The sequence below is a fragment of the Delphinapterus leucas genome, chromosome 19 (genome assembly GCF_059928025.1).
Source record: "Delphinapterus leucas isolate spDelLeu-1000000601 "Yukka" chromosome 19, BTC_Dleu_Yukka2, whole genome shotgun sequence".
Taxonomy (NCBI): Eukaryota; Metazoa; Chordata; class Mammalia; order Artiodactyla; family Monodontidae; genus Delphinapterus; species Delphinapterus leucas.
In genome coordinates, this window is record NC_143147.1 from 36,505,861 (window position 1) to 36,531,120 (window position 25,260).

Below are 25,260 nucleotides of genomic sequence, written 5' to 3' on the forward strand. Positions count from 1 at the left end.
CTGAAGGACCTATGGTCAGTACAGAAATAAAGATTCAGATGTAGAGAAAGGACTTGAGGACATGGCTAGGGGGAAGGGTAAGCTGGGACAAAGTGAGAGAGTAGCATGGATTTATATATACTATGGAATGTAAAATAGATAGCTAGTGGGAAGCAGCCACATAGCACAGGGAGATCAGCTCAGTGCTTTGTGACCACCTAGAGGGGTGGGATAGGGAGGGTGGGAGGGAGATACAAGAGGGAGGAGATATGGGAATATATGTATATGTATATGTATAGCAGATTCACTTTGTTATAAAGCAGAAACTAACACACCATTGTAAGGCAATTATACTCCAATGAAGATGTTAAAAAAAATACTGCATGATTTCTGGAAGTTTTAATTGATAGTAATAATAAACAACTTTGGATTGTTGAAAAGAAAAATTCTAAATATCTGAACAAGCTGATAGAAACCAAATCAGAAAATTTGTTGCCCTGCTAAACTTGTGCTCTCTGAAGTTGTTTTGTGCACCACTTGTCATTTCATTTGACGTATTCTCAAATCTATGTTGGCTAATATGTAGATGGCTAATACTTATTAGCCACACCTATTAGGCAATAGCATAGGTTGGACTTTAGGATTGTCGATATGCAGCTACATTTTAGGGGGATGTTTTACAAAAACTGCTTTCGTTTATTTAAATTGACTTTAGTTATAACTTATGAAAATAAAATGCATCCATTTTAAGTGTACGATTCAACAAATTTTGATAAATATATGCAATCACATAAACACCACTACAATCAAGATATAAAAAATGCCCAGTACCTCAGAAAGGTTCCTCATGTCCCTTTGAGGTCATCCCCACCCTCAGTCCCAGGTAACCACTGATGTGCTTTCTGTCACTACTGATCAGTTTCATTCCTTCTTGAATTTTACATAATATCACACAGCACATACTCTTTTGCATATGGCTTCCCTTGCTCAGCACAATGTTTTGTTCCCCTGTATATAATGTGTATTTTTTCTTCTGTCCATAGAAAGATTTTCAATTTATCTTTGCTTTTCAGAAGTTTGATTATAATGTGCCTAGGCATAGTTTTGTTTGTACTTATCTTGCTTGGAGGTTTTCAGCTTTTTGAATCTGTAAATTTATCTTTTTGTCAAGTTTGGGTATTTGCGGGACATCATGTCTTCAAATATTTTTCTATCTTCCTCCATGAACTCAAATTTTACATGTTAAAACAAATTTTATGTCTTTGAGTCTCTGTTTATTTTTTAATCTTTTTTTATCTTCATCTCCAGATTAAATACTCTTTCTTGTTATATCATCAAATTTACTGATATTTTTCTTTGCCATCTAGATTTTGCTCATCCAGAAGGTATTTTTTTCTTTCAGATATTGTATTTCCCACTTCTAAAACGTCCATTTTTAATATTTTCCATTTCTCAACTGAAATGTTCTATTGTTTTATTTATTATTATTATTTATTACAAGCATATTTTCTCATATCATTGAGCATTTATAACATCTGCTTTAAAATCTTTGTCTGATAATTCCAACACCTGGCTTATTTCAGAGGCAGTTTTTTCTTACTGATCTTTTCTACTAAAAGAATGATTCACATCTTCATGTTTCTTATATTGAGTAATTCTGGATTGTATCCTAGACTTACACATTTAATGTTGTGGAGACTCTGGATTCTCTTACATTGCCCCATGCAGTGTTGATTTGATTGTCTTATCAGGTTGTTTTGGTTAAAGTCAAAGTGCACACTCTGTCTCTTGGGCAGCAGTTCTGATCTTAATTGTGTCCTTTTAGCTTTGCTGTGCTACTTGAAGTTGGCCACACACAGGTGTGGTTCAGGTGTCATCCAGATATTTGAGAAGAGTTTATACACTAATTATTGGACTTTCCCTCCACAGGTGTCTCCCCCAGATCCCCACTATGTTTTCCTGTAACTGTGGTTGCCCTCATCTCTGTCTTCTGTTTCTTCAAATCAAAATGATGGCAGATTTTCGTTCTAAGTTTTACTACCCCACATGTGCAGATTAGGGCCTCTCCTCAGGTAAGAAACAGTTAAAGTGGGAAACTCACTCATATGTATTGTAGGTATTAACCACACCTACAATACATATATTTTTAGATTTCATATTTGTTATATCAGGGTGAGTCAGTATAACAGGATCTTTCTGAGTTATCACTAGAAATGGAACCCACATTTATTTTTAATAATCAAATTATGGTAACTTCAGATGCCCCTGGCATATCTGGTGAAAACTGATTCACCTCAATGTATCCTTTGACTATTATAAGAAGTCATAAAAGGGGTACCTTAAACATGCCTATAAACCAGTGTATTGACCACCTTTGTCATGCAATTTTCACCCTCTTCCCCACTGTGTATGTTCACTGACTGCAAAGTCTTTTGGTGAAGTCTCACCATTGCCACTGGCTTCTGTGTTGCCCCTAAACAAGTTCTGAACAGAGGCAGAGACATGACCTTTTCTAGTTCTTTACTTAGAATCTAAAGTAGCTCCATTTGTGTCTGGAGTCTCACAATGCATCTCATTAAATCTGTTTTACCAGATTCCAGCATGATCTCTTTAACCAGATCTCATCTTTATTTCTAAAATATGGCAATCAAATATTAATAGAGTTCAGTATCTGAGGAATATAAAACATGTCTTCACTCTAATAATAACTATAATTCATCAAATTATTTATTTTGCTCTAGGATCTATTTGATATAGTTAGAGAGTAATACTTCAGGACTTGATCTCTTAAGCCAGATTGCTTGGGTTAATGCCATTATTTTGAGTAAGGTGCTGAATCTCTCTGTGCTTCAGTTACTCATCTAGAAAAATGAGAAAAAATTGATCAACTTTATAGGGTTATGAGGGTTAAACGAGTTGATACACTCAATGTACACAGCATTGTGCCTGGTACATAATCATCACTTAATAAATATTAGCTATTACTGTAGTTATATTAAACAGTCCTTTAAGATAGATTTTCTTTTCTTTTTATATTTTATAAATGAGAAAACTGAGATAATAAATGCCTGAATTACTTGCCCGAGTTCACTTAGCTTTGAAGAAATAAAACTAGGATTTTGAGTCACGCATGCTGGATCCAGAACCCATGTATTTAACTATTATTTTCTTTTATATGCAGTCCATGTAGCTGGTTGGAGGACAAACATTATGCTGTTCTCCAGAATCTCCTCATGGCCTCAAAGTTCACACATTATTAACTGATATGAATAGACACTGGGAAAAGGGGGAAGGAGATTTTATATGGCTTTTGCTCAGCCAACTAAAATTGTCTTGTAACTCCTATGATTAATTGTACTAAAAAATCTATTATATATTTTGAAGATTTAAGGTTTGTTCTGAATCTTCAATTCTTTGGATTTTTGTTTGTTCAAATCTCAGAAAAGACATTGCTGCTGAATCATACAAATAATTACATAAATATCACCCGTGTAACTTTGATCTTATAACATAATTTTTTTAAATTTTATTATTTTTTTTTATACAGCAGGTTCTTATTAGTCATCCATTTTATACACATCAGTGTATACATGTCAATCCCAATCTCCCAATTCATCACACCACTCCATCCCCGGGCCACATTCCACCCTTGATGTCCATACGTTTGTTCTCTACATCTGTGTCTCAATTTCTGCCCTGCAAACCAGTTCATCTGCACCATTTGTCTAGGTTCCACATATACGCGTTAATATATGATATTTCTTCTTCTCTTTCTGACTTACTTCACTCTGTATGACAGTCTCTAGATTCATCCACGTCTCCACAAATGACCCAGTTTCTTTCCTTTTTATGGCTGAGTAATACTCCATTGTATATATGTACAACATCTCTTTATCCATTCACCTGTCATTGGGCATTTAGGCTATTCCCATGACCTGGTTATTGTAAATAGTGCTGCAATGAACATTAGGGTGCATGTGTCTTTTTGAATTATGGTTTTCTCAGGGTATATGCCCAGTAGTGGGATTACTGGGTCATATGGTAATTCTATTTTTAGTTTTTTAAGGAACTTCCATACTGTTCTCCACAGTGGCTGTATCAATTTAGATCCCCACCAACAGTGAAAGAGGGTTCCCTTTTCTCCACACCTTCTCCAGCATTTGTTGTTTGTAGATTTTCTGATGATGCCCATTCTAACTGGTGTAAGGTGATACCTCATTGTAGTTTTGATTTGCATTTCTCTAATAATAGGTGATGCTGAGCAGCTTTTCATGTGCTTCTTGGCCATCTGTATGTTTTCTTTGTTTCTTAGGTCTTCTGACCATCTTTGAATTGGGTTCTTGTTTTTTTTTAAAATTGAGCTGCATGGGCTGTTCATATATTTTGGAGATTAATCCTTGATCTGTTGATTCATTTGCAAATACTTTCTCCCATTCTGAGGGTTGTCTTTTCATCTTCTTTGTAGTTTCCTTTGCTGTGCAAAAGCTTTTAAGTTTCATTAGGTCCCATTTGTTTATTTTTGGTTTTATTTCCATTACTCTAGGAGGTGGATCAAAAAAAAATCTTGTTGTGAGGTATGTCAGAGTGTTCTTCCTACATTTTCCTCTAAGAGTTTTATAGTATCCGGTCTTACATTTAGGTCTCTAATCCATTTTGAGTTTATTTTTGTGTACGGTGTTAGGGAGTGTTCTAATTTCATTCTTTAACATGTAGCTGTCCAGTTTTACCAGCACCATTTATTGAAGAGACTGTCTTTTCTCCATTGTACATCCTTGCCTCCTTTATCATAGATTAGTTGACCATAGGTGCATGGGTTAATCTCTGGCATTCTATCCTGTTCCATTGATCTATATTTCTGTTTTTGTGCCAGTACCATATTGTGTTGATTATTGTAGCTTTGTAGTATAGTCTGAAGTCAGGCAGTCTGATTCCTCCAGCTCCGTTTCTTTTCCCTCAAGACTGCTTTGGCTATTCGGGGTCTTTTCTGTCTCCATACAAATTTTAAGATTTTTTGTTCTAGTTCTGTAAAAAATGCCATTGGTAATTTGATAGGGATTGCATTGAATTGGTAGATTGCTTTCAGTAGTATAGTCATTTTCACAATGTTGATTCTTCCAATCCAAGAATATGGTATATCTCTCCATCTGTTGGTATCATCTTTAATTTCTTTCATCAGTGTCTTATAGTGTTCTGCATACAGGTCTTTTGTAACCTGAGGTAGATTTATTCCTAGGTATTTTATTCTTTGTGTTGCAGTGGTAAATGGTAGTGTTTCCTTATTTTTTCTTTCAGATTTTTCATCATTAGTGTACAGGAATGCAAGAGATTTCTGTGCATTAATTTTGTATCCTGCAACTTTACCATATTCATTTATTAGCTCTAGTAGTTTTCTAGTGGTCTCTTTAGGGTTCTCTATGTATAGTATGTCATCTGCAAACAGTGACAGTTTTACTTCTTCTTTTCCAATTTGTATTCCTTTTATTTCTTTTTCTTCTCTGATTACCATGACTTGGACTTCCAAATCTATGTTGAATAAAAGTGGTGAGAGTCGACATCCTTGCCTTCTTCCTGATTTTAGAGGAAATGCTTTTAGTTTTTCACCACTGAGAATGATGTTTGCTGTGGGCTTGTTGTATATAGCCTTCATTATGTTGAGGTAGGTTCCCTCTATGCCCACTTTCTGGAGAGTTTTTATCATAAATGGGTGTTGAATTTTGTCAAAAGCTTTTTCTTCATATGTTGAGATGATCATATGGTTTTCCTTCTTCAACTTGTTAATATGGTGTATCACATTGAGTGATTTGCATATGTTGAAGGATCCTTGTATCCCTGGGATAAATCCCACTTGATCATGGTATATGATCCTTTTAATGTGTTGTTGGATTGTGTTTGCCAGTATTTTGTTGAGGATTTTTGTAGCTATATTCATCAGTGATATTACTCTGTAATATTCTTTTTTTGTTGTTGTATCTTTGTCTGGTTTTGGTATCAGGGTGATGATGACCTCATAGAAGGAGTTTGGGAGTGTTCCTTCCTGCTGCAATTTTTTGGAAGAGTTGAGAAGGCTGGTTGTTAGCTCTTCTCTAAATGTCTGACAGAATTCACCTGTGAAGCAATCTGGTCCTGGACTTTTGTTTGTTGGAAGATTTTAAATCACATTTTCAATTTCATTACTTGTGGTTAGTCTGTTGATATTTTCTATTTCTTCCTGGTTCAGCCTTGGAAGGTTGTACCTTTCTAAGAATTTGTCCATTTCTTCCAAGTTGTCCATTTTATTGGCATAGAGTTGCTTGTAGTAGTCTCTTAGGATGCTTTGTATTTCTGCAGTGTCTGTTGTAACTTCTCCTTTTTCATTTCTAACTTTATTGATTTGAGCCCTTTCTCTCTTTTTCTTGATGAGCCTGGCTAATGGTTTAACAATTTTGTTCATCTTCTCAAAGAACCCGCTTTTAGTTTTATTGATCTTTGTTATTGTTTTCTTTGTTTCCGTTTCATTTATTTCTGCTCTAGTTTTTAAGATTTCTTTCTTTCTGCTAACATTGGGTTTTTCTTGTTCTTCTTTCTCTAGTTCCTTTAGGTGTAAACTTAGATTGTTTATTTGAGAGTTTTCTTGTTTCTTGAGGTAGGCCTCTATAGCTAGAAACTTCCCTCTTAGAACTGCTTTTGCTGCATCACATAGGTTTTGGATCATTGTGTTTTCACTAACATTCATTTCTAGGTATGTTTTGATTTCCTCTTTGATTTCTTCAGTGATCACTTTGTTATTTAGTATCATATTGTTTAGCCTCCCTGTGTTTGTGTTTTTTCCCTGTAATTCATTTCTATTCTCATAGTGTTGTGGTCAGAAAAGATGCTTGATATCATTTCAATTTTCTTAAATTTACTGAGGCTTGATTTGTGACCCAAGATGTGATCTATCCTAGAGAATGTTCCATGTGCACTTGAGAAGAAAGTGTAATCTGCTGTTTTGGGATGCAATGTCCTATAAATATCAATTAAATCTATCTGGCCTAATGTGGCATTTAAAGCTTCTGTTTCCTTATTAATTTTCTGTTTTGGTTATCTCTCCATTGCTGTAAGTGAGGTGTTAAAGTCCCCCACTATTATTGTGTTACTCTCGATTTCCTCTTTTATAGCTGTTAGCATTTGCCTTATGTATTGAGGTGCTCCTATGTTGGCTGCATCTATATTTACAGTTGTTATATCTTCTTCTTGGATTGATCCATTGATCATTTGTAGTGTCCTTCCTTATCTCTTGTAACATTCTTTATTTTAAAGTCTATTGTATCTGATATGAGTATTGCTACTCCAGCTTTCTTTTGATTTCCATTTGCCTGGAATATCTTTTTCCATCCCCTCACTTTCAGTCTGAATGTGTCCCTAGGTCTGAAGTGGGTCTCTTGTAGACAGTATATATGGGTCTTGTTTTTGTATCCATTCAGCAAACTTGTGTCTTTTGGTTGTAGCATTTAATCCATTCACATTTAAGGTAATTATCAATACGTATGTTCCTCTTACAATTTTTTAAATTGTTTTGGGTTTGTTTTTGTAGGTCCTTTTCTTCTCTTGTGTTTCCCACTTAGAGAAGTTCCTTTAGCATTTGTTGTAAAGCTGGTTTGTTGGTGCTGAATTCTCTTTGCTTTTGCTTGTCTGTAAAGCTTTTGATTTCTCCATCGAATCTGAATGAGATCCTTGCTGGGTAGAGTAATCTTGGTTGTAAGTTCTTCCCTTTCATCATTTTAAGTATATCATGCCACTCCCTTCTGGATTGTAGAGTTTCTGCTGAGAAATCAGCTGTTAACTTTATGGGAGTTCCCTCGTATGTTATTTGTCATTTTTCCCTTGCTGCTTTCAATAATTTTTCTTTGTCTTTAATTTTTGCCAATTTGATTACTATGTATCTCAGCATGTTTCTCCTTGGGTTTATCTTGTATGGGACTCTCTGAACTTCCTGGGCTTGTGTGGCTTTTTCTTTTCCCATGTTAGTGAAGTTTCGACTATCATTTCTTCAAATATTTTCTCAGGTCCTTTCTCTCTCTTCTCCCTCTGGAACCCCTATAATGTGGATGTTGTTTTGTTTAATGTTGTCTCCGAGGTCTCTTAGGCTATCTTCATGTCTTTTCATTCTTTTTTCTTTATTCTCTTCCACAGCCGTGAATTCCACCGTTCTGTCTTCCAGGCCACTTATCCATTCTTCTGCCTCAGTTATTCTTCTATTGATTCCTTCTAGTGTAGTTTTCATTCATTTATTGTGTTGTTCATCTCTGTTTGTTTGTTCTTTAATTCTTCTAGATCTTTGTTAAATATTTATTGCATCTTCTCGTTCTTTGCCTCCATTCTTCTTCTGAAATCCTGGATCACCTTCACCATCATTATTCTGAATTCTTTTTCTGGAAGGTTTCCTATCTCCACTTCATTTAGTTGTGTTTCTGGGGTTTTATCTTGTTTCTTCATCTGGTACCTAGCCCTCTGCCTTTTCATCTTGTCTATCTTTCTGTGAATGTGGCTTTTGTTGCACAGGCTGCAGGATTTTACAACATAGTATTATATGGTTTTCATAATAACTTTGCTCAGATGCTGAACTCTATTAATTTTTGACACCAGTATAAGTAAATATTATAGTTACATACAACTTTAAGTAGTAGTAAAAACAAATATTTTCATTTGTTTTGCTCCCATGAATTTTATCTTTTTATTGAAAGATTCAAGCTACTGTTATAAATATTAGAGAATAATATGTGTAATAGAATATATAAGAGAATGTATAACAAAATATATAATAAAAAAAGGACATTGAGGGTTTCTAATTCTATCTCCCATGAAATTTTGCATGGGAATCCTTTCTGTAATATCATAGGTATATAACCATCCAGACATTACATTAGATTACTCTGTATTAGAAAGTATTGATTTTTATAATACTCTTTCTATATTGAGCTAGAAATTCCCTTCCTAACTTTCACTATTTAGCCTTAAGTCTAGCTTCAAGAAAACATGAAAATGAAGTCTCCCTTTCATGTTACAGCTATTTAAACTTTAAAATAATTATCCTTTCTGTATGAAGTTACATTCAGGCCTTTCTTAACACATAATAATTTTCTTACATAAGAACTCGTTCTTGTCTATTTCCTTTTTAAAAGGCTGTGATTAGAATTTAACACAATACAATGTGTGTGATCATATTAGTGCAGAGTCCACTGAACTATCACCTCTCCTAATCTGGAAACTCTATTTGAATTAATGCAGTTTCTGATATCCTTTTTTTTTTTTTTTTTTTTTTACTTGTACCACTAATCTTGCTGGCTCACAGAATATTATTAAAGTTCCCTTATTGATTTAAATATTATTTAAATATGACATCAATCTATAAAGACAGACTACTGCTTTCTAGAAGCAAATCTATTTAAAGCAATATACACATATATTACAGTTTTTTAAACACATACTCACTTATATGCAAGTCATAGGAACTTATGCTACCAGTGAAGACTGAATAACAGATATCTAATCTGGGTTTAGTTTTGCCATAATTGTTGTACATATCCCAATTGTGGTATTTTTATATATGGCTCCGCTAATATAAATGTCAGTGTCTCAGATGCTCTTTTCCCCTGAGCTTATCTTCCAAATTAGAATGTCCTAATTTAGATGAGACACCAGTCATATTTGTCCTCTTGTCAATGTTCTCTCTATCAGAGAAGCTGACCCCTAACTTTCCTTCAACAGAGGATAATACCAGACTCAGTAACTAAATTTATGCCACATTAACTTCTAGTTGGGTTTTCCTAAACTGTCGGCAGTCATGTGATGAGCTCATTCTCAGGATGTTAGATGGGGCATCAGCATATTAAGTCCATATGCCTCAGCATAAAGTTTAATCATTTTTGCCAGACATTTAAGAAGAGTTCCCTATCTCTACTGTGTGTGCTATTTACCTTCTGTTGTCCCCTAAAGTGAACGTAGTATTCTAGGTTGAGGTCCTTGAACTGTGACCCTCCCCCACCACATACACACACATGCATACACTTCCCATCACACAATCATGTAGGTTGGCGTCCTGATTTTTTTCATTATATGCTTTATCTGAGATATCTTCCCATCTTCTCTCCTCCATCTGTCTTCTATCTATGCCTCTGGTCCTGCTTATCATGTCCCAGTCCTTTTGGGATGAATCTCATAACAAGTCTGACCTAAGTTTCTTAAAACCTGAGGGACCTAGTTCTCTGGAATAAAAGCAAAGGAAATAACTTCTTAGAAGAAATAGCACAAATAAAGGTGTTCCATGTCCTTTTTACTCCTCACTCTAACTTAAAAGAAATGCAGAGGGAATCAGTTAAGAAGGCCACTCCACAGGGGAATTAGGGAGTGAGATATCCTAATTGTCTATCACTGCAACTGACAACACAGTGACACCAAACACAGTGCTTGACACATTATAGCCAGACACATCAGGAGTATCTCATCAACACTTGGAGAATACATCTTTAGGAAAATGGGTGAAATGGAAATTGGTGAAATGTATCTCATAATTGCACTGCCCAACTTGACCTATAAGGAAGGGCTTGGACTAAGGCAGTTAGAGGCAATTCAACTAGTACAGGCACAGCAATTGAATAACTAGTTCATTAAAAGAATTATCTTGCATCCCAAATGGACATGCAGGTTTGGAGCAGCCAGAAGAAATACCTGCTAAACTATTTTTCATGTCTTGAAATGTGATATAATGGTAAAAATTCTGAATGCTTTACAACTTGGAATGTTTTGCACAGGGAATGAAAGTGTCAAAGGGGTATGGAAGATTATCTTCTAATACATGAAAAAGGAACAGAACATTTTACACACAGTCTTAAAAGTAGAAAGACAGAAGGACGAGGGGAAGATAGCAGAAGAGTAAGATGCAGAGATCAACTTCCTACCCACAGATACACAAGAAATACATCTATACGTGGAACAACTCCTACAGAACACCTACTGAATGCTGGCAGAAGTTCTCAGACCTCTGAAAATGCAAGAAACTCCCCTACATACCTGGGTAGGGCTAAAGAAAAAAGAATAAACAGAGACAAAAGGATAGGGATGGGACCTGCACCAGTGGGAGGCAGCTGTGAAGGAGGAAAGGTTTCCACATACTGGAAGCAACTTCGTGGGCGGAGACTGCGGGTGGTGGAGAGGGGGAGCTTTGGAGCTGCGGAGGACAGCACAGCAACAGGGGTGCAGAGGGCAAAGCGGAGGGATTCCCACACAGAAGATCGGTGCCGACCAGCACTCACCAGCCCGAGAGGCTTGTCTGCTCACCTGCCGAGGTGGACGGGACTGGGAGCTGAGGCTAGGGCTTCAGTTGGAGTGCAGGGAGAGGACTGGGGTTGGCGGTGTGAACACAGCCTGAAGGAGGTTAGTGCACCACGGCTAGCCAGGAGGGAGTCCGGGGAAAAGTCTGGACCTGCTGAAGAGGCAAGAGACTTTTTCTTCCCTCTTTGTTTCCTGGTGTGAGAGGAGAGGGGATTAAGAGCACTGCTTAAAGGAGCTCCAGAGATGGGCGTGAGCCGCGGGTAAAAGCGCGGACCCCAGAGATGGGCATGAGACTCTAAGGCTGCTGCTGCTGCCACCAAGAAGCCTGTGTGCGAGCACAGGTCACTATCCATGCCCCCCTTCTGGGGAGCCTGTGTAGCCCACCACTGCCAGGGTTCTGGGATCCAGGGACAACTTCCCCGGGAGAACGCAGTACGGTGCACCTCAGGCTGGTGCAACGTCATGCTGGCCTCTGCTGCCACAGGCTTGCCACGCACTCCGTACCCCTCCCTCCCCCTGGCCTGAGTGTGCCAGAGGCCCCGAAGCAGCTGCTCCTTTAACCCATTCCTGTCTGAGAAAAGAACAGATGCCCTCCGGCGACCTACACGCAGAGGTGGGGCCAAATCCAAAGATGAGCCCTGGGAGCTGTGAGAACAAAGAAGAGAAAGAGAAATCTCTCCCAGCAGCCTCAGAAGCAGTGGATTAAAGCTCAACAATTAGCTTGATGTACCCTGAATCTGTGGAATACATGAACAGACAACAAATCATCCCAAATTGAGGAGGTGGACTTTGAGAGCAAGATTTATTATTTGTATCCCTTTTCCTCTTTTTGTGAGTGTGTATGTGTATGCTTCTGTGTGAGATTTTGTCTGTGTAGCTTTGCTTCCACCATTTGTCCTAGGGTTCTATCCGTCCATTTTCTTGTTTGTTTGTTTGGTTTGGTTTTTCTTTTATTTTTTCCTTTTTTTTCTTAATACTTATTTTTTATTTTAATAACTTTATTTTATTTTATCTTACTTTATTTTATTTTGTTTTATCTTTTTTCTTCCTTCCTTCCTTCCCTCCTTCCTTGCTTCCTTCCATCCTTCCTTCCTTCCAGCCTCCCTCCCTCCCTCCCTCCTTCTTTTCTGTCTTTCTTTCTTTATACTTTCCCTCCCTTTTATTCTGAGCTGTGTGGAGGAAAGGCTCTTGGTGCTGCAGCCAGGAGTCAGTGCTTGCCTCTGAGGTGGGAGAGCCAACGTCAGGACACTGGTCCACAAGAGACCTCCCAGCTCCACATAATATCAAATGGCGAAAATCTCCAGAGATCTCCATCTCAACACCAGCACCCAGCTTCACTCAACGACCAGCAAGCTACAATGTTGGACACCCTATGCCAAACAACTAGCAAGACAGGAACACAACCCCACCCACTAGCAGAGAGGCTGCCCAAAATCATAATAAGTCTACAGACACCCCAAAACACACCACCAGACGTGGACCTGCCCACCAGAAAGACAAGATCCAGCCTCATCCACCAGAACACAGGCACTAGTCCGCTCCACCAGGAAGGCTACACAACCCACTGAAACAACTTTAGCCAGTGGGAACAGACACCAAAAACAAGGGGAACTATGAACCTGCAGCCTGAAAAATGGAGACTCTAAACACAGTAAGATAAGCAAAATGAGAAGACAGAAAAACACACAGTAGATGAAGAAGCAAGGTAAAAACCCACCAGACCTAACAAATGAAGAGGAAATAGGCAGTCTACCTGAAAAAGTATTCAGAATAATGATAGTAAAGATGATCCAAAATCTTGGAAATAGAATAGACAAAATGAAAGAGACATTTAACAAGGACCTAGAAGAACTAAAGATGAAACAAGCAGCAATGAACAACACAATAAATAAAAATAACAATACTCTAGATGGGATCAATAACAGAATAACTGGGGCAGAAGAACAGATAAGTGACCTGGAAGATAAAATAATGGAAATAACTACTGCAGAGTTGAATAAAGAAAAAAGAATGACAAGAACTGAGGACAGTCTCAGAGACTTCTGGGACAACATTAAATGCACCAACATTCGAATTAAAGGGGTTCCAGAAGAAAAAGAGAAAAAGAAAGGGACTGAGAAAATATTTGAAGAGATTATAGTTGAAAAGTTCCCTAATATGGGAAAGGAAATAGTTAATCAAGTCCAGGAAGCACAGAGAGTCCCATATAGGATAAATCCAAGGAGAAATACTCCAAGACACATATTAAGCAAACTGTCAAAAAATAAATACAAAGAAAACATATTAAAAGCAGCAAAGGAAAAACAACAAATAACACACAAGGGAATCCCCATAAGGTTAACAGCTGATCTTTCAGCAGAAACTCTGCAAGCCAGAAGGGACTGGGAGGACATATTTAATGTGATGAAGGAGAAAAATCTGCAACCAAGATTACTATACCCAGGAAGGATCTCATTCAGATTTGATGGAGCAATGAAAACATTTACAGACAAGCAAAAGCTGAGAGAGTTCAGCACCAACAAACCAGCTTTACAACAAATGCTAAAGGAACTTCTCTAGGCAAGAAACACAAGAGAAGGAAAAGACCTATAATAACAAACCCAAAACAATTAAGAAAATGGGAACAGGAACATACATATTGATAATTACCTTAAATGCAAATGCATTAAATGTTCCCACCAAAAGACACAGACTGGCTGAATGGATACAAAAACAAGACCCATATATATGTTGTCTACAAGAGACCCACTTCAGACCTAGAGACACATACAGACTGAAAGTAAGGGGATGGAAAAAGATATTCTATGCAAATGGAATCCAAAAGAAAGCTGGAGTAGCAATTCTTATATAAGACAAAATAGACTTTAAAATAAAAACTGTTAAAGAGACAAAGAAGGACACTACATAATGATGAATGGATCGATCCAAGAAGAACATATAACAATTGTAAATATTTATGTACCCAACAGAGGAACACCTCAATACATAAGGCAAATACTAAGAGCCATAAAAGGGGAAATCAACAATAACACATTCATAGTAGGGGACTTTAACACCCCACTTTCCCCAATGGACAGATCATCCAAAATGAAAATAAATAAGGAAACACAAGCTTTAAATGTTATATTAAACAAGATGGAATTGACTGATATGTATATGACATTCGATCCAAAAACAACAGAATGCGCATTTTTCTCAAGTGCTCATGGAACATTCTCCAGGATAGATCATATCTTGGGTCACAAATCAAACATTAGTAAATTTAAGAAAATTGAAATTGTATCCAGTATCTTTTCCGAGCACAACACTATGAGACTAGATAGCAATTACAGGAAAAGATCTGCAAAAAATACAAACACATGGAGGCTAAACAATACACTACTTAATAACCAAGAGATCACTGAAGAAACCAAAGAGGAAATCAAAAAATAACTAGAAACAAAAGACAATGGAGACGCGATGACCCAAAACCTATGGGATGCAGCAAAAGCAGTTCTAATAGGGAAGTTTATAGCAATACAATCCTACCTGAAGAAACAGGAAACATCTCGAATAAACCACCTAACTTTGCACCTAAAGCAATTATAGAAAGAAGAACAAAAACACCCCCAAATTTAGCAGAAGGAAAGAAATCGTAAAGATCAGATCAGAAATGAATGAAAAAGAAATGAAGGAAACGATAGCAAACATCAATAAAATAAAAGCTGGTTCGCTGAGAAGATAAACATAATTGATAAACCATTAGCCAGACTCATCAATAAAAAAAGGGAGGAGACTCAAATCAATAGAATTAGGAATGAAAAAGGAGAAGTAAAAACTGGCACTGCAGAAATACAAAAGATCATGAGAGATTACTACAAGCAACTGTATGCCAATAAAATGGAAAACCTGGAAGAAATGGACAAATTCTTAGAAAAGCACAACCTGCCAACACTGAATCAGGAAGAAGTAGAAAATATGAACAGACCAATCACAAGCACTGAAATTGAAACTGTGATTTAAAATCTTCCAACAAACAAAAGCCCAGGACGAGATGGCAAAACAGGCTAATTCTATCAAACATTTAGAGAAGAGCTAACACCTATCCTTCTCAAACTCTTCCAAAGTATAGCAGAGGGAGGAACACTCCCGAACTCATTCAATGAGGCCACCATCACCTTGATAACAAAACCAGATAAGGATGTCACAAAGAAAGAAAATTACAGGACAATAACCCTGGTGAACATAGATGCAAAATCCTCAGTAAAATACTAGAAAACAGAATCTAACAGCACATTAAAAGGATCATACACCATGATCAAGTGGGGTTTATTCCAGGAATGCAAGGATTCTTAAATATACGCAAATCAATCAATGTGATATACCATATTAACAAATTGAAGGAGAAAAACCATATGATCATCTCAATACATGCAGAGAAAGCTTTTGACAAAATTCAACACCCATTTATGATAAAAACCCTGCAGAAAGTAGGCATAGAGGGAACTTTCCTCAGCATAATAAAGGCCATATATGACAAACGCACAGCCAACATTGTCCTCAATGGTGAAAAACTGAAAGCATTTCCACTAAGATCAGGAAAAACACAAGGTTGCCCACTCTCACCACTCTTATTCAACATAGTTTTGGAAGTTTTAGCCACAACAATCAGAGAAGAAAAGGAAATAAAAAGAATCCAAATCGGAAAAGAAGAAATAAAGCTGTCACTGTTTGCAGATGACATAATGCTATACATAGAGAATCCTAAAGTTGCTACCAGAAAACTACTAGAGTTAATCAATCAATTTGGTAAAGTAGCAGGATACAAAATTAATGCACAGAAATCTCTGGCATTCTTATACAATAATGATGAAAAATCTGAAAGTGAAATCAAGAAAACACTCCCAATTACCATTGCAACAAAAAGAATAAAATATCTAGGAATACACCTACCTAAGGAGACAAAAGACCTGTATGCAGAAAATTATAAGACACTGAAGAAAGAAATTAAAGATGATACAAATAGATGGAGAGATATACCATGTTCTTGTATTGGAAGAATCAACACTGTGAAAATGACTCTACTACCCAAAGAAATATACAGATTCAATGCAATCCCTATTAAACGAGCAATGGCATTTTTCACAGAGCTAGGACAAAAAAATTAACAATTTGTATGGAGACACAAAAGATCCCGAATGGCCAGAGCAATCTTGAGAATGAAAAACAGAGCTGGAAGAATCAGGCTCCCTGACTTCAGACTATACTACAAAGCTACAGTAATCAAGATAGTATGGTACTGATACAAAAACAAAAATATAGATCAATGGAACAGAATAGAAAGCCCAGAGAAAAACCCACGCACATATGGTCACCTTATCTTTGATAAAGGAGGCAGGAATGTACAGTGGAGAAAGGACAGCCTCTTCAATAAGAGGTGCTGGGAAAACTGGACAGGTGCATGTAAAAGTATGAGATTAGATCACTTCCTAACACCATACACAAAAATAAGCTCAAAATGGATTAAAGACCTAAATGTAAGGCCAGAAACTATCAAACGTTTAGGGGAAAACATAGGCAGAACACTCTATGACATAAATCACAGCAAGATCCTTTTTGACCCACCTCCTAGAGAAATGGAAATAAAAATAAACTAATGGGACCTAATGAAACTTCAAAGCTTTCGCACAGCAAAGGAAACCATAAACAAGGCCAAAATACAACCCTCAGAATGGGAGAATATATTTGCAAATGAAGCAACTGACAAAGGATTAATTTCAAAAATTTACAAGCAGCTCATGCAGCTCAATAACAAAAAAAAAAAAAAACCCAATCCAAAAATGGGCAGAAGACCTAAATATACATTTCTCCAAAGAAGATATACAGACTGCCAACAAACACATGAAAGAATGCTCAACAACATTAATCATTAGAGAAATGCAAATCAAAACGACAATGTGATATCATCTCACACCAGTCAGAGTGGCCATCATCAAAAAATCTAGAAACAATAAATGCTGGAGAGGGTGTGGAGAAAAGGGAACACTCTTGCACTGCTGGTGGGAATGTGAATTGGTACAGCCACCATGGAGAACAGTATGGAGCTTCCTTAAAAATAACTACAAATAGAACTACCATATGTCCCAGCAATCCCACTACTGGGCATATAACCTGAGAAAGCCATAATTCAAAAAGAGTCATGTACCAAAATGTTCATTACAGCTCTATTTACAATAGCCTGGAAATGGAAACAAACTATGTGTCCATCATCGGATGAATGGATAAAGAAGATATGGCACATATATACAATGGAATATTACTCAGCCATAAAAAGAAACGAAATTGAGCTATTTGTAATGAGGTGGTTGGACCTAGAGTCTGTCATACAGAGTGAAGTCAGAAAGAGAAAGACAAATACCGTATGCTAACACATATATATGGAATTTTAGAAAAAAAAATGTCATGAAGAACCTAGGGGTAAGACAGGAACAAAGACACAGACCTACTAGAGAATGGACTTTAGGATATGGGGAGGGGGAAGGGTAAGCTGTGACAAAGCGAGAGAGTGGCATGGATATATATACACTACCAAACGTAAAATAGATAGCTGGTGGGAAGCAGCCGCATAGCACAGGGAGATCAGCTCGGTGCTTTGTGAACACCTAGAGGTGTGGGATAGGGAGGGTGGGTGGTAGCGAGACACAAGGGGGAAGAGGTATGGGAACATATGTATATGTATAACTGATTTACTTTGTTATAATGCAGAAACTAACACATCATTGTAAAGCAATTATACTCCAGTAAAGATGTAAAAAAAAGAAAAGTAGAAAGACAGTGACTATAAGGCACATAGAGAAAGACTTTGATTCATTACAAAAAGAAACTTTGTAAAACAAAGCAATTTCCAATGGGGATGTTCTGGACAGACCTTAAAAAGAGATGACAGTTGGACTAGTGAGATAATTCATAAGGTACATTGTATTTTTGAAATTCAATGATTTATGAGTCTTTGAGATTTCTTGCTGGAGTGAAGGAATTAGAGGCATCCCACTGTTAGCAGGAGTATTATTTAGGCTACCACCATCAGAATCATCTTAAACAATTACTTAAAATGCAGATTTCTACCAACAAGGACCTACTGTATAGCACAGGGAGCTATACTCAGTATCTTGTAAGAACGTATAATGGAAAAGAATCTGAAAAAGAATATATATATATGTATATATATATATATATATGTGTGTGTGTTTATATATATAAATGTATAACTGAATCACTTTTGCTGTACACCTGAAACTAACACCACATTGTAAATCAACTATACTTCAATAAAAATGTTAAAGACTTCCCTGCTGGTGCAGTGGTTAAGAACCTACCTGCCAATGCAGGGGACACGGGTTGGATCCCTGGTCTGGGAAGATCCCACATGCCCCGGAGCAACTAAGACCGTGCACCACAACTACTGAGCCCATGCGCTGCAACTATTGAAGCCTGCATGCCTAGAGCCTGTGCTCCACAACAAGAGAAGCCACGGCAATGAGAAGACCATGCACTGCAAGGAAGATCAGCCCCCGCTCGCCACAGCTTGAGAAAGCCCACACACAGCAACAAAGACCCAACACAGCCAAAAATTAAATAAATAATTAAAATTAAAATGTAAAAAAAATAATTCTGGTACCCTTGGTTCTTATTCATACTTTTCTTTAAAATCATAATAGATATAATTTTAAAAGTTTTAAGTAGAAAAAATGAAATGAAACAAAATGCAGATTTCTGAGCTCAATCCAAGGGATGCTATCCAGGCTCTCTTGAGAAGGAACTTTGAAATCAGCATTTTATAAAGTCCCAGGCAATTCTAATGCCCATTAAAGTTACAGAACTTTCCATTTAATGTTTGCCAATTTAAGTAAGCATCAGGAGCCATGGGTTGGTTCTAACAGGACATTATCCATCCTTAGTTACTGACATCATTTCTTTGTTCTTTAGGTTCTCTGGCCTTTTGTACTTCAAAGGCGTGTGCTTAAGAGGAAGAGAAAATAAGTACAAAAGTCCTAGTGCTCCATAGATAAGATAGTTTCTGTTGGATGCCATTCATTTTTTTCTGTTTTCAATATACATATAAAATAAGAAAATCTGCAAACAATAGTGAGACATGGAAAATAATACTTTTTGCTAAAAGTGCATATTATGAAAGCCTCCCAAATGCTATTAATATCTGTGTCTATCTTATAAAATATTCAGTGTCTATAACTCTGGATAGCAAGTGCCTAGAAACATCAAAAGAACCTTCACAGTAATTCTCAAGCAAAAAGATATTTAGCTGTCTCTCCATTTTAACAAGGAGCCCAGGGATACCTATAAAAAAACACTGGATGTGGGCTCACGTCAAATTTAAAACTTCTTGAAGCTTCTATCAGAGACCCTGCCACCTCTTTTCCTAACTCCCTGTTTGAATCAAGGGTCCCTGTATTGAGTCCCAGCTACCTAGAAATGAAGACCTCCTATATATTCAGACATCCATCCCCACTCTTATGAATATAGCAATCCATGCAAGCCATGATCAATCTTTGTCTCAAGGCTTTAAAACCCTTCCTTGGGTCCCTGCTTCCCTTTCCCTTAGATCCAGCATCAGATGAGCTGTCATGTCGAGGAAGTGAATCCACGCTACCAAATGCCTAAAGGTCATCTACCCTTCACTCTTATAGGAAAGGTACCCACATGCTACTGTGACAGATCAGTGAAACCTCAAATTGCACAAAGTCACAGATTACAAATTCAGTATACAGATAAAGCACATTATCCTAACAGAAGTATCTTCTTGGCCATTATATTCAGGCCTGTAACTGGTGAAAGCTAGAGAGAAACAGTGTGACTCTATAGAAAGAGCAGTAGATTTAAAGCCAGGAAAAATGGACTTCAGACTCAATTCTGCCACATATTCACTGTGTGACCTTGGACAAATTTCTTCCTTTTTTGTGGCCTCACTGCCTTCATCTGCAAAAATAAGATAGTAGAATTAGACAACCTCTATCATCCCTCCCAGGTCTAAGCATTTATGAAGTTTGTTTCACTCTTTCATGTTTACCTTCCTTATGATTAAAGCATTTTCCCTTCAGGGAAAAGTGTCTATAAACACAATATAAGTGAAAAGTCTCTTGCTTCCTAATTACAATGTCTAAAAGAGTCAAGATGGTGATGCCAATTTTTTCACAATTGTAGTTTTTTTCTATTTTTGGTAAAATGGGTGTTCATCTGACATCTGCATTGCTTTTAGCACTGAACAATGGTTAGAATTATGGTTCAGGACAAAGCTGTTTTGCTAGTCAGGGTTCTCCAGAGAAACAGAATCAATAGGATATATAGAGATAAACAGAAAGAGATTTATTATGAGGGATTGGTTCACACAATTATGGAGCCTGAGAAGTCCCATAATCTGCCATCTGCAAGCTGGAGGCCCAGGAAATCCAGTGGTGCAGCTCCAGTCCAAACCCTAAGGTGTGAGAACCAATGGTGTAAGTCCCAGTCCAAGTCTAAACCAAGAGCACTGATGTCTGAGGCCAGGTGAAAATGGATGTCCCAGCTCAAGCAAAGAGCAAGTTCACCTTTCCTCCACCTTTTTGTTCTATTCAGACCCTAACAGGTTAGGTGATGCCCACCCCTATTGGTGAGGGTGATCTTCTTTACTAAGTCTACTGATGCAAATACTAATCTCTTCCTAAAACACCCTCACAGACACACCCAGAAATAATGCTTTACCAGCTATGCAGGCGCTCCTTAACCCAAGCAAGGTGACACATAAAATTATTGCCCTTCCAAAATTCCAACTATGTTATCTTCCTTGATCTTTGCAATACAAATACAAACTAGTTATTTTGTTTTTTAGATGCAGAGAATGAGAGGTAGGGAAGTTAAAGGATTTGCTTCAAGTGACTCTGCCAATGCTTTGCAGAGTTGGAGTTTGAACACGGGTCTTCTTATTCCAAAGCCTTCACTTTTTCCAAACTGCCTCTTCTACTCTGTCCAAATCCTTCCACTGGCTTGGGTTTTGTAATATTAAATAGCACCTCAAATAAGACAGCTAGTGCTTGGAGGCTAACAACACATGGTTGTAAAAAAGAGTTTTACCTTAGGTTGATATTTGTATGGCCTTAGTCTGCTAAATACTAGTAATAATTAATAAAAATAATCACTGCCACAACATGAACAGTAACAGTAACTCTCACCACCAGTAATGACTGAGCCCTAATTATGTGCTGGGAACTGTTCTGAACACCTTACACATATTGGCTCCTTTAAATAGAACATTATGATATTTTCACTGGCTGTGGTGTTATAGACTGAACTGTGTCCTCCAAAATTCATATGTTGAACTTATAAACCTCCAAAACTGTAGAATGTCACTGTATTTGGAGACAGGGTTTTTATAGGGATAAATAAGGTTAAACAGGGTCATATGGGTGGGCCATAATCCAGTAAAGCTGGTATCCTTATAAGAAGTGATGGAGATACGGGGGATGCATGCACACAGAGAAAAGGTCATGTGAGGACAAAGCAAGAAGGTGGTCATCTACAAGCCAAGAAAAGAAGCCTCAGGAAAAACCAAATCTTCCAAACGAAACCTTGATCTTAGAATTCTAGCCTCCAGAACTGTGAGAAAACAAATTTCTGTTGTTTAAACTACCCATTCTGTGGCTGTAGAGCTGTTATGGCAGCTCTAGCAAACTAATAAACATGTGAGACATAAATTTTGGTAAGGTTTTCTTGTACCCCTGAAACAGATTTAAAGCAGGAGAAACTAATGCAATTGAAAAATCAGTCATGCAATTCTAGTGCTACAGATCCTCCTGCTTTTTGGCAATGGCTATGGGATTGAGAGGTTTTTCTTTATCTACCCAAGACATACAGAGCTAATAACTATGTTTAAATCCATGACAATGCATCAAATAGGAGCCCACACCCATTGCCAATCAAGATCAGTACCTTATTAGAAAAGCCCAACGTGTGAAATGGAAGACAGGGGCCTGACCAGAACACAGGTGTACCAATAGGAGAATAGGCAGGAGGGGTGCAGTAGTTCTCCAGCGTTCTTGCAGAAAAGTCCATTTTTCATTCACAAAGGATGAAATAAATCCATAAATCCTTATGAAATTAGTATAAACTCTAATGCAAGAGTAATTGAAACAGAGTAATTAGCAACAGTGGACTCGAACTGAAGGATCAGAAGTAGAATAAAGGGCCTCCCTGGTGGCGCAGTGGTTGAGAGTCCACCTGCTGATGCAGGGGACACAAGTTCGTGCCCCGGTCTGGAAAGATCCCACATACCGCGGAGCAGCTGGGCCCGTGAGCCATGGCCGCTGAGCCTGCGCGTCCGGAGCCTGTGCTCCGCAACGGGAGAGGCCACAACAGTAGGAGGCCCGCGTACCAAAAAAAAATAAAATAAAAATGGAGTAACTGTGGTTCAGGCATCCAAAATGAAGCTGAGTGGCCATTGTGGATACGGTTTCAGACACATTCCAAAATTACCGAGAACTTGAATTTTCTCTGAACTGTATCAAACTCAAGGACACCACCAGGCCTTTTTCAAAACAATATCTGCTAACAGCTGCCAGCTGCAACCTTGTAGTCTCCAAGTCCTTGCCCCCACCATTTTCAACTACGTAATTATTTCCGACCCCAGCTGATCCTTTCTTAACAAGCACCCTTACTTCTTGCCAGCTCCAATCCTAATTCTTGACAAACCTAATTCTTGCATTTTTTTGCCTTTACAAACCTCCCCCATTTTTTAGTCCAGCAGAGCACAATTCAAGTGCTTCTTGGGTCTGTGTCTCCTGGGCTGCAAACCTAACAAACATCAAGTAAACACATTGTTTGCCTCAACCAGGTCTCTGTTGTTAGCATTCTTGGTTAACACCAGTGAAGAAAGGGTGCACAGTTGGACCCTGTTCTCAAAAGGTCCCTGAAAGTGGTAATGAGAGGGATCACTCCTACTACCAGCCCTTGAATCCTCTACCTCTCAGAGCACAACAGCACACAGTGGCTGTTGACTCAAATACCACATCTTAGAGAACAGCACTCCAACCCCACAAGGTGTTGCATTTAAGCATGTAAGTGTGCATTTAAGAGTTTTTCCAATTTTCTGTCAGGCTTGGAAGCTTCAGCGTGCTAAAGTGTATGGCAGGACTAGTGAATGACATGGCCATATGCCCACTACTATCCCTTCTTTGTTATTAAGCAGGTCAATTGCCCATAGAGGTATTATGTGAGATCTATGCCAGTAAAACAGACATTGTCTGAGTCCTCAAATAGTAGGTTAAGGCATTGCAGATAGGAATAAATAACTTAACCCCAGACTATGCATCCATTTTGGTAAGGATAAATTGCTGTCACCTCTAGTTTGGAAGTGTTTCATTGCAATCAGATTGAAACCAAATGGCTGTTTAATGTCTCTTCAACGGATGGTATGATACTATGAGCTCAGACTCAATCAGCTCGATCAGTCTCTGAGAGGGAGCTCAAGCTGTTTAGCCCATGAATAAACTATAGTCTAGAAAACATAGCTACTCCATTCATGGACTCACTGTGCAATCACTGGGTGACTAATATCCAGCTGATTGTTTGATGCCATGCCCAAAGTGCATCTTCTCTAATAGGTATTTACATGAGACAAACAGATTCAGGTTGGGCCCATTTCCATAGGTTTATACACATGCTTCTTCCCCAGACTTCTCCATCTCTGAATTTCTAATCATGTTCCTCTAAGCCCCTGCCTAACCAATCAAGCCATTTACCATTGCCAGGGAGTCCATGTATATACTTTCTTCAGTCCACTTTTCTCTAAATTAATTGATGCTTAAGTCCATTTCTTGAAGCTCTGCCCACTGGGAAGATTCCCCTCCCTCACCATCACCTTTCAGCACTGCAGTGCAGCCTTAGTCAGGCTGCACTGCAGTGCAGTCCATTTTCAACCCACACCAACTACTGTGCTCCTAAATCCATGAATAAGGCCTGAGGCTTTCCCTTCTCCATCAAATCAAGTAGTATGTGAGTATAGGAGAAAAAAGGAGAAAAAAATCAAAATAATGACTGAAAAACCTTCCAAATTGGTGAAAACCAGGAACCTACAATCCCAGAAGCTCAGTGAAGCCCAAGCAGGATAAATATAAAGAAAACCACATCCAGGCACGTTATAGTCAGATTGCTGAAAATGAAAGATAAAGTCTTGAAAGAAACGGCATGGGGGAGGGCAAACAAATACATACAGAGGAACAATGATAATCATGATGTCTGGTTTCTCATCATAAACAATGGAGGTCAGAAAACAATGAAAAGATATTTTAAAGTAGTTGAAAGTATGTTGGATGGAAGATGGCCATATCTTTATCACTCCCTTCAAGGAGAGATGGGGTTTATTTCAATTACCCTTGAAGGGGTGCTGGCTCTGTGCCTGCTTAGCCAATACAATATGCCTGACGTGACACTGTGCCAGTTCTGGGTCTAGCCTTTAAGAGGATTGGCAGGTTGTGCCTCCTTTTCCTGGAACATTTGCTCCCCTTCAGAACCCAGCTGCCATGCAGTGAAAAGCCCAAGCTGAAATGGAGGTCATGTGTAAACACTCCAGTCAGCAGCCCCAGCTGAGCTCCCAGCACAAAGCCAACAACAACAGCCAGCCATGAAAGTGAGTTATCTTGGATTTTTCAACCCATTTGCCTGCCCAGACTAGTGTATCTCTGTCTGACTTCACATGGAGCAGAAGAACCACCCAGATGATTCCAGTCAACCCACAAAATCATGAAATATAATAAAATGATTTTCTTTTAAAAGGTATTAAGTTTCACAGTTGTTTGTTACACAGTGTCAATTAAAAAACGAATATGGACTTAGTAGGGAGACACTTTATTCAAAATGATTATTGCGAGGAAAGGAGGGAGAGACTATTGCAATAGAGAGAATACTTTGACCATGAGATCTGCAAGCATCTCAAAGGTTAGGTAAAAAGGATTTTTCTTTTACAGA